This window comes from Helicoverpa armigera, chromosome 22, assembly GCF_030705265.1.
Source record: "Helicoverpa armigera isolate CAAS_96S chromosome 22, ASM3070526v1, whole genome shotgun sequence".
NCBI lineage: Eukaryota > Metazoa > Arthropoda > Insecta > Lepidoptera > Noctuidae > Helicoverpa > Helicoverpa armigera.
This window is the reverse complement of record NC_087141.1, coordinates 7,844,192-7,854,240: the sequence shown is the minus strand read 5'-3', so window position 1 is coordinate 7,854,240 and position 10,049 is coordinate 7,844,192.

Sequence of the window (10,049 nt, the reverse complement as noted above, 5' to 3'; positions counted from 1 at the left end):
GACTGCACGGACAATCTACTTTATGTCCACAACTCGATTTTATCTGTAAAACATAGCTAGTTTTAAATACACGCGAATGTTTTCGACCGTATGCCTATAGACAGAAGGTTCAAAGTTGTATGTTACTGAGTTTTGCAACAACGCGGGAAAAGTTGGTCATTTTGTATTTGCCATTGTATTTAATTTTAACATTTACATTGAATCATTTATTGTTTAATTTTAACATGTTTATTTTTGTTATAAATAAATACTAATAAATAAAATGGATCGAGTTTCTGTGAACATTGTAATTATTGCAAATACTTAAAAAAGTTATATACTTAGGATATTTTTTTTGTATTTTTAGTTTAAATATTATAGGAAGTGAAACCGAATTAGATCACGTTTAGAATCATTTTAAGTAGGTATATTATGACGCAAAACTGCTAACTATGCCAAATCATCACTAAATATAAAATTTGGCACGAGTACAAAAAACAGTTTAATCTGTGTATGTCGAAGCAGAGATTAAAGGGCTCTTACTCAAATACATAAGAAACTAGCTAGGTATGAAATTAAAATCGATCTTTTGTACGGAGCAAAAAATCTTAATGGATCTTCCCATCAATTAAAATCTATAAATATGTTTTTACTCCAGTTAGATTACGTACAATATATACCTACTTATATCGACACTCGAATTAATTCAATTCTCTATCTGAGAAAGGTAGCCATATCATACTTTTTACCGACGTCCCAATAAAGAGGAGGGATGCTTCCCAATAAAGATATGATATTTTAACCATTTATTAACTCGTGTGGCTCTAAAAGGCCTAAAATTTATAACTCTTAAGTGTGCAGCTGATTTTCTGTGAACATTGCGCATTAGAGCGCTATCACACTAGCAGATTTTTGTCGCACATAGTATTGAAAACCTTTATTAATGATAAATGATATTTTACATGCACACTAAAACTCTGTATTTCCCACCTATTTAAACACACACACACACACACACATTTACATACGCAGGCACATAGGTACTAACATATGAGATATAATTAACAATTTTTATTTTTATATTATTTTTTTCCCCTTTTGTGACTAACATACTTGTGTATTAATAATGTAATGGGACTGAGCGGAGCCTTCAACTACAGGCATTTCTATGCCTAAATGGAGACTCCTCGACATGAAATTGTAAGCCAAAATTACTTGAAATAAACTTTATTATATTATAGTAACAACGATCGTAGCACTAGTATGAAAGCTATTACAATGGAGACTCACTTTCATAGCGTTAATATTTTGTCGTTGATTGTACTGCACTTACTCGAGTATCTACAATGTGTATGCATCTTGACGTATCAAGAGAAAGTCTAACTTTTACATAATTTGCATTGAACATAGTTTTTATGCTAGACTATTGTGTAATACTATCGTAAGCCAAAACGCATGGTTATAGTTTTTTTTGTTTAACAATTTGTTTTTTATTTTTCATGTCTATATATTATTACAAGAATAGTTAGAGCAATAGATTATGAAACTATAAAAACTATAAAGATGAGCAAAAAAATCACGTTTCTTGTATGGGACCCCCCAAAATATTTATTTTATTCTAGTTTTCAGTATTTTTTGTTATAGCGGCAACAGAAATACACCATCTGTGAAAATTTTAACTCTCTAACTATCATGGTTCATGAGATACAGCCTGGTGACAGACGGCCGGACGGACAGAGAAGCGAAAACAATAGGGTCCCGTTTTACCCTCTGGGTACGGAACCCTAAAAATTAGTAGTTAACTTTGAAGTTCTGGTAATTATTTGTAGTAGGTAACTATTAAGTAATCTGTGGTAGTACTTAACTGATGGCATTTGGCATTCATGAAATATTAATAAGTAAGCAATTAGCGTGTGGTTATAATGAAAGTGATGACCTGTCTATTGTCTTGTATGCAAAATGCATAAGAGAAACTACATATAATTACCCATATCTCTGTAACTATGCCTACAAGTTGAAATTTATTCAGAAACTACACACATTGTACAAGTACTTTCACATTATACTTAGGTGGTGTCGCATCCAAAATCTTCCTGTAAATCATATTATCATTTAAAAAAATACGAGACGTCTTAAGATAATGTGGACCCGTAAAACATATTATGTGGTTACTTATCATTTTTTTTTCTTTCAAACTTATAAATCTTACACTATCTTATAATAAACCTTCTCTGAAAAATACTTTGCTGAAAACCGCTTCAAAATCGAACTGAAAACTTCTTTATTTTGATATCAGTATTTTATTTCAAGTTGGTTAAAACTCCCTTTTAGGAAGTCGGTCTAAAAACTTCTTTTTGAAGTCGCATAGAAAACTTTATCAGTTAAAATAAACATATGACACTTCAGGACTTTCCGTTAATTCAGTCACGTTGTTAAAAATAAACAAAATAAGTAATTGTTATCTATTTCTAACTTTAGAACGTTAGTCCATTGTCTGACAGCCTTGGTCTAACTATTGGTAATTTTAACCTAATATGCCTTGAACCGTAACATAACGAAGTTGTTTTCTAACAAAAAAAATGTTTTAAATAACTTAACGTTTTAAATAAATTGTAGTACTGAAAGGAACAAAAAGTGTTACTAATTTAGTCTTTCAGTATTTCAGTAACTTGGGCCTCTGGGGAGACTATAAATATTGCTAATTATACACGTTTAACTATGTATATTATGTATTGGAATATGTATCAATCTTTTCGTGGATATAGAGTTTTCAACCACATCCCGGGAGAATAATTTCCCACAACAACACCGGGTAAAAAGTTGCAGACGTATGTGCTTCACCGGGCTTTAAACCATATGTGTATCAAATACCATTTAAATGTTGTTTCAGTAGTTTAGAAATGAAAGACAGCAGCATACAAACATTTTATAACATTTTTTTATCTGTATTAAGCAAAATCAAAATAAAAAATCATTTATTCAAACTTTGCAAGATAACACTTTTGAACGTCAGGAATTTACATAAGACAGCCCCGAAAACGCCCACCCTTCACCACTTCCTATGTGTTTTTGCTGGAAAAAAGAAGTGGCGCAACAAATTCCTCAGCAAATCAACAGATACCTAGATAGGTTATTGAATTCCGACCTTAAGTAAATAGGCTAGTAAATAGTGATGATGTAAATGCTTTACTTGTAACTAGTTACCAGATAACTAGTAATAAATTAAAAGCGACAGGCATGTGGGCTTTCAAATGCAAGGTTAAACAGATTCACACAGATAAAGAATGCTGGTTGTCCCACTAACCTTGTAAGCCCTTCTGTCCCTTCACCATAAGTAAGAGGTAAGATTAACTTATGCACATGCAACGTGAAGTATATTATGAGATATTAGTACAACTCTACCTACCGCTTGTAACCGCAATTCTTTTAACCAACATCCAAAGAAGTCGGTTTTCAATTCAGATATTACACGCTTTTTTATTAGCTTCACCTGTATGTTTGTTTGTAACCGACTTCTTTGGGCGCGATTTTGACCCACTTTAAACGGCCAGATTTCGTTCAAACTTTGTAGATTTATTGAGGACCGATGACAATACACTAATTTGATAAAATTATTCCATTTTAACCGACTTCCCAAAAAGGAGGAGGTTACACATACACATCGATTACTCCGAGGTTTATAGACCGATTTACGTGATTCTTTTTTTGTTCGACTCAGAATAGCTGCCAGTTGGTCCCATAGTCATCAGGTCAGGATCTGATGATGGGAACCCTGAGAAATCGAGGGCAACCTTCAAAACTTGTAGGCATACATGGGGTAAAAACTTGACACTCAGGTGTACGCCTAAAAGCACTATTCAACTGTGAAGGTTTGGAGCTGACCTGATGATGGAGACCAGAGAGGGTCGAGGGAACTCGACAACTGAATATGTAAACTACCTCGTGTTTGGGCTTAAATTATTTGTATTGACAAGACCTTTGCAACAGTGAAGGTTTGGAGCTGACCTGATGATGGAGACCAGAGAAAGTCAAGAGAACTCGACAACTGAATATGTAAAATACCTCGTTTGGACTTATATTCTTTGTATTGATGAGAACTTCCCACTTGTATGGATAGTGACAACTATTCGTATCACTGAATAACCTTTTTACAAAAAAATTAAACCGAGTTCCCAAAACACTAAAAAGCAAAAAAAAAACTAATTTTAGGTGCATCGGCCTAGAAGTCGGTGGCAAAATTAACTTAGTAACATCCATTAGACACCGACTTCTAGGCTTTTCAATTTGCAAAATATGATCTTCGTCGATAATAGGTAAGAAAATTAATTAAAATTTTCTAGAATTTTTCTCTACAGTCGATAAGGCAGGACTCGATGTTATTTTTTATTTCCAATAATTATCTTTAGCCGTTTTCTCTAATATTGACAAATTTTTGTATACTAAAGAGAATTTTAATTCTACAAAACAAATAATAGTTTGAAAACAAACTAAAAAGTAGAAAATAAATAATAGTTTAAAACTAAAAACACGCTAAACGAATAGAAATAAATTTTAATGAATTTAAATTAAGAAAACAGTGTTAAAAATTTCAATGAATATAAATTAATAATAGTGTGAATACAAAAAAAAAATATTAAAAAAAAGCGTGGGGTGCTTTTTAAGATATTATCGAAATGAAAATCACTGTACTCATATCTGTCAATAAAATATTTATAACTATTGACACCATGCACCCCACGCTTTTTTTAAATATTTTTTTTTTTGTATTCACACTATTATTAATTTATGTTCATTGAAATTTTTAACACTGTTTTCTTAATTTAAATTCATTAAAATTTATTTCCTATTTTTTAGTTCGTTTTTCTATAAAAAGCGTGTTTTTTTTACACGCTTTTTATTAGCTTCACCTGTATGTTTGTATGTTTGTAGGTTTGTATGTTTGTTTGTAACCGACTTCTTTGGGCGCGATTTTGACCCACTTTAAACGGCCAGATTTCGTTCAAACTTTGTAGATTTATTGAGGACCGATGACAATACACTAATTTGATAAAATTATTCCATTTTAACCGACTTCCCAAAAAGGAGGAGGTTACACATACACATCGATTACTCCGAGGTTTATAGACCGATTTACGTGATTCTTTTTTTGTTCGACTTGGAATAACTGCCAGTTGGTCCCATATTCATCAGGTCAGGATCTGATGATGGAAACCCTGAGAAATCGAGGGCAACCTTCAAAACTTGTAGGCATACATAGGGTAAAAACTTGACACTTAGGTGTACGCCTAAAAGCACTATTCAACTGTGAAGATTTGGAGCTGACCTGATGATGGAGACCAGAGAGGGTCGAGGAACTCGACAACTGAATATGTAAACTACCTCGTGTTTGGGCTTAAATTATTTGTATTGACAAGACCTTTGCAACAGTGAAGGTTTGGAGCTGACCTGATGATGGAGACCAGAGAAAATGGAGGGAACTCGACAACTGAATATGTAAACTACCTCGTGTTTGGGCTTAAATTATTCGTATTGACAAGACCTATGCAACAGTGAAGGTTTGGAGCTGACCTGATGATGGAGACCAGAGAAAGTCAAGGGAACTCGACAACTGAATATGTAAAATACCTCGTTTGGACTTATATTCTTTGTATTGATGAGAACTTCCCACTTGTATCGATAGTGACAACTATTCGTATCACTGAAAAGCTTTAAATAAATAACCTTTTTACAAAAAAATTAAACCGAGTTCCCAAAACACTAAAAAGCAAAAAAACTAATTTTAGGTGCATCGGCCTAGAAGTCGGTGGCAAAATTAACTTAGTAACATCCATTAGACACCGACTTCTAGGCTTTTCAATTTGCAAAATATGATCTTTGTTAATTTATATAATTTTCATCTATAGTCGATAAGGTAAGAAAATTAATTAAAATTTTCTAGAATTTTTCTCTACAGTCGATAAGGCAGGACTCGATGTTAATTTTTATTTCCAATAATTATCTTTAGCCGTTTTCTCTAATATTGACAAATTTTGTATACTAAAGAGAATTTTAATTCTACAAAACAAATAATAGTTTGAAAACAAACTAAAAGTAGAAAATAAATAATAGTTTAAAAACTAAAAACACGCTTTTATAGAAAAACGAACTAAAAATAGGAAATAAATTTTAATGAATTTAAATTAAGAAAACAGTGTTAAAATTTCAATGAATATAAATTAATAATAGTGTGAATACAAAAAAAAATATTTAAAAAAAGCGTGGGGTGCTTTTTAAGATATTATCGAAATGAAAATCACTGTACTCATATCTGTCAATAAAATATTTATAACTATTGACACCATGCACCCCACGCTTTTTTTTAAATATTTTTTTTGTATTCACACTATTATTAATTTATATTCATTGAAATTTTTAACACTGTTTTCTTAATTTAAATTCATTAAAATTTATTTCCTATTTTTTAGTTCGTTTTTCTATAAAAAGCGTGTTTTTTAGTTTTTTTAAACTATTATTTATTTAAAATGCGTCGTTATGTTGCAACGATCATAATTACCTAAATCATGTGCGAAAATTTTAACTTCCTTATTATAACAGTTTATTTGTTCTGGAAACAGACGTTCGGACAGACGGACATCACAGCCTCAGTTATGGAGTTACCGTTTTACTCTTTGTATACGGAACCCTAAAAACAACATCTCATCCTAAAGTCAACATCAAGAAATCTTTGTTAGAGATAGCGAATCATTAGGAATCAGGTGAAATTGCTGGCGGAAGACAGTGGTGACACAAACCTTAAGGGATTTTTCTGTAATAGCCTTTGGAAGAAAACCCTTAACAAAAGCTAGTATGTACCCTAATAAACCACGTTTCAAATAAATTAGGTTCAATATTATTTTGCTAATATCACGTAGATGCTCTATTATTTAGAAGAGAAAACAGCCTTGCTACCAACCTTGAAATATGAACTCTTTACAATTGTCAAACAGATCACGCGGCTAATTTGATGTTTGTCAAATCAATTGTTAGTTGGTGTAGTGTTCTTGCGTCATTCCTCAATCAGTTTATTTACGCGAATAAATTGGAAAGGAGTAGGTACCCAATACTGAAATGTTAATTAGCATTCCATATGTTTTAGATGGCATTTTATGAAATAACAATATGAACCCGATAGACTTAAAGAAGACAGAACTTAGAGAGCTATGTAGTTAATGGCTTAAGTTAAGTTTAGCTTATATTTAACGGCCCGTAGATGGGTGAAAATCTTGTAAATGACAAGTTCTTCCGAGTTTCAGAAGTCACGTTAAATCGGTGGGTCTTCTATCATTATAATCTTTAGCATTAGTCAGAAAGCCTGACAACTTGACAACCAGTCTTACCAAGGAGCATTTATAGGGTTGACCGGGTAACTAGGTTGATGAGGTCAGATAGGCAAGTGCTTCATGTAAAGCACTGGAACTCAGCTGCAACCGGCCAGTGTGTAAGCTGACTCCATAATTTTGAAAACTGTTATTGCCTATTAGACCTAGATCTTGATATTTTCCTATATTCACTCTCAGTCTCATGCACACTTGGTAAAAGGAAAAAAAAACAAATAAATACAAAGGACCTTTGTATCGATGGCCGGCCTCACGAATGACAATGAAATAATTGTATGTTCTGATCACTTTATGTACCTACTCGCACATATGTTTTTGGCACACGGAAGCCGATAAGAGAAGGATAATGTACTTCATTATCATTATCCGGAATAACGTACATCGTGTTTGTCATTGATCTCTTAAACGTGTATACTGAATTTGGTGAGGAAGAAAACAATCCAATAATTAAAAAATATTTTCTCTTTCCGGGATCAAACCTCACCACCTGCTGAGCCTTTTTTCATTAATAATTGCACTCCAAAAACAGTGAACATTGAACATTAAAAAATCAGCTGATCTTTGAAACAACATCGCCGTCATCTGCTTATCATTTTCCAAACTATTTTGAGGTCGGGTTCCAGTCTAACTGAATGCAACTGATTGTTTGACTGCCTATGTGACCTAAGCAACCCACTTATCCGGGCAACCCAATCAAGGATCAAACTAAACTGATTTTTATACCTTTTATCTTCAGGACTGTATTCAAAAATGTCAGTCCAAAAGCAGGCTTTTGAAAAACATGACCAAAATGTTCATACTTCATATGAAATTCATAGCTGAGAGCATTAAGAGTAATTGTCGCGTCCACGTCCTGAAAACGCGAATAAAAAATAATAAGCAGACATTAAAATGTTTTGGAGTGCAAAAAAGGGGGATGTGGTATCTACCTATACCTACTTGACGGAGGGTTCTTCGACAAGCTGATATTATAAAGCTAAAGAGTTTGCTTGCTTGAACGCTCTAATCAGAGTCAGAAAATATTGGTCCGAAAAAAAAATCTAGTTTATTTCTAGGAAGGATTAATTAGAGATCACTCTAAAGCTTGTGGCACATTACAGCAGCACCTCAACAGCACGGCTCCACACCAGCATTTAAGTTGTCTTTCAATTTAGAGCATTAAATCGTGTATTTTATGATATATTTCGTAATGTCAATATGAAAAAGCCAACGGCGAGCAGTCAGCGTGCTTGCTGCTTCCACACAACTCGACTCGCCGCCCGCGTGCTGCAAGCGAGCGGTCCTCATGCGTACAGCGCGCCGACGGCGTGCTAATTGCGCGCCGACTCCGAGCCGGCAGCGAAACAACGTCAGTACGTCGTGTTCAATCATAACATAAATCATAATCGTCTTAAAATAATATTGAGTTTGCGGTGACAGCAAGCTTACACCTCGCGGCCGGCGAGCGGACGGCGCGCCGACGGCGAGCGGACTGCGCGTGGTTGGCGCGCTGGCAGCTAGCCGTAGTCTTAATTCGAGGCGACGCCGTGCTGCTGCCGTGCTGTTGCCGTGCTGCTATAATGTGCCACAAGCTTAAGTCTTTCACAATCGCGTCAACTGTCGGCCGACTGTTTAGTCTGCAGAGTGCTACTTTTAAATAAATATAAGCTAATTTTAAATAATAATTTTGAATTGTATTTATTTGAATCATTTTTTTTTTACTTTTTACCGCCCGGTCTAATCTAGACGAAATCTTGCAGCTTGGTTATACTTTTTTTTGCGAAACAGGATCAGAACCTGCTTAAATCAAAATATTTATGAGAGCCTTGAATTAATTATTTAAATATTTCGCTTTTACGTCAATGGTACAAGTAAAAAAATAATAATCTCGAAAGAGAGCATTATATAAAATTGATTCTTGTTGTTATGATTGATTTAAGTTGTTACATAAACTAATGTTATCCTTATTTGAGTGATTTATTTCCTAGCTTAACAATAAAAAAAACAAAAGTCATTTATTCAAAGTAGGCTGAAAATCAGCACTTTTACAAACGACAGCCCCCAAAACGTCCATCCTTCACCTCTTCCTATGTATTTTTGTTAGGAAGAAGAAGTGACGCAAACGCAACAAACTTAGCAACACATGTTTGTCTGTATAGTTTGAAGAACCGATTCTTCTTCTTCTTCTGGGTTCCATAAGAGGACATTAACATACCACATCCTCTTCTTTCTTATTTCTGTGACCAGAACTGTTCTTTATTGCAACATATAATTAAATTTTAGAAGGAAATGTGGATTTTTACGAGTGCCACTACGGACTACGCTTTAAAATGAAAATTCCTCAGATACTGTGAAGAACTTGCTTAAATAAGTGTATATCATTCTGCTTAATTAAGGGAACTGTACTAAAGAGGGGAAATTGTAAATATTATCATAGAAATAAAGAAAATAATACTTTCTTTTTTCATTCGAATTTATGCTACAGAATTCAAGAACGTTTTTCAGTGTACGTCTTTTAAAATAACATTAACATATATTTTGATCTTTATTCTTTTCTATATCTAACTATGTTACTAAGTTTAAAGAAATATTAAGACTTAGAAGAAGTTCTTTTTTCTTTAAATGCAACAAAGTAGGTTGATGATAAATTAAACAAAGTGCTACAAAACTAGAAAAAAATATATACTTTATCAGTTATTTAGCCTCGTGCTAGTC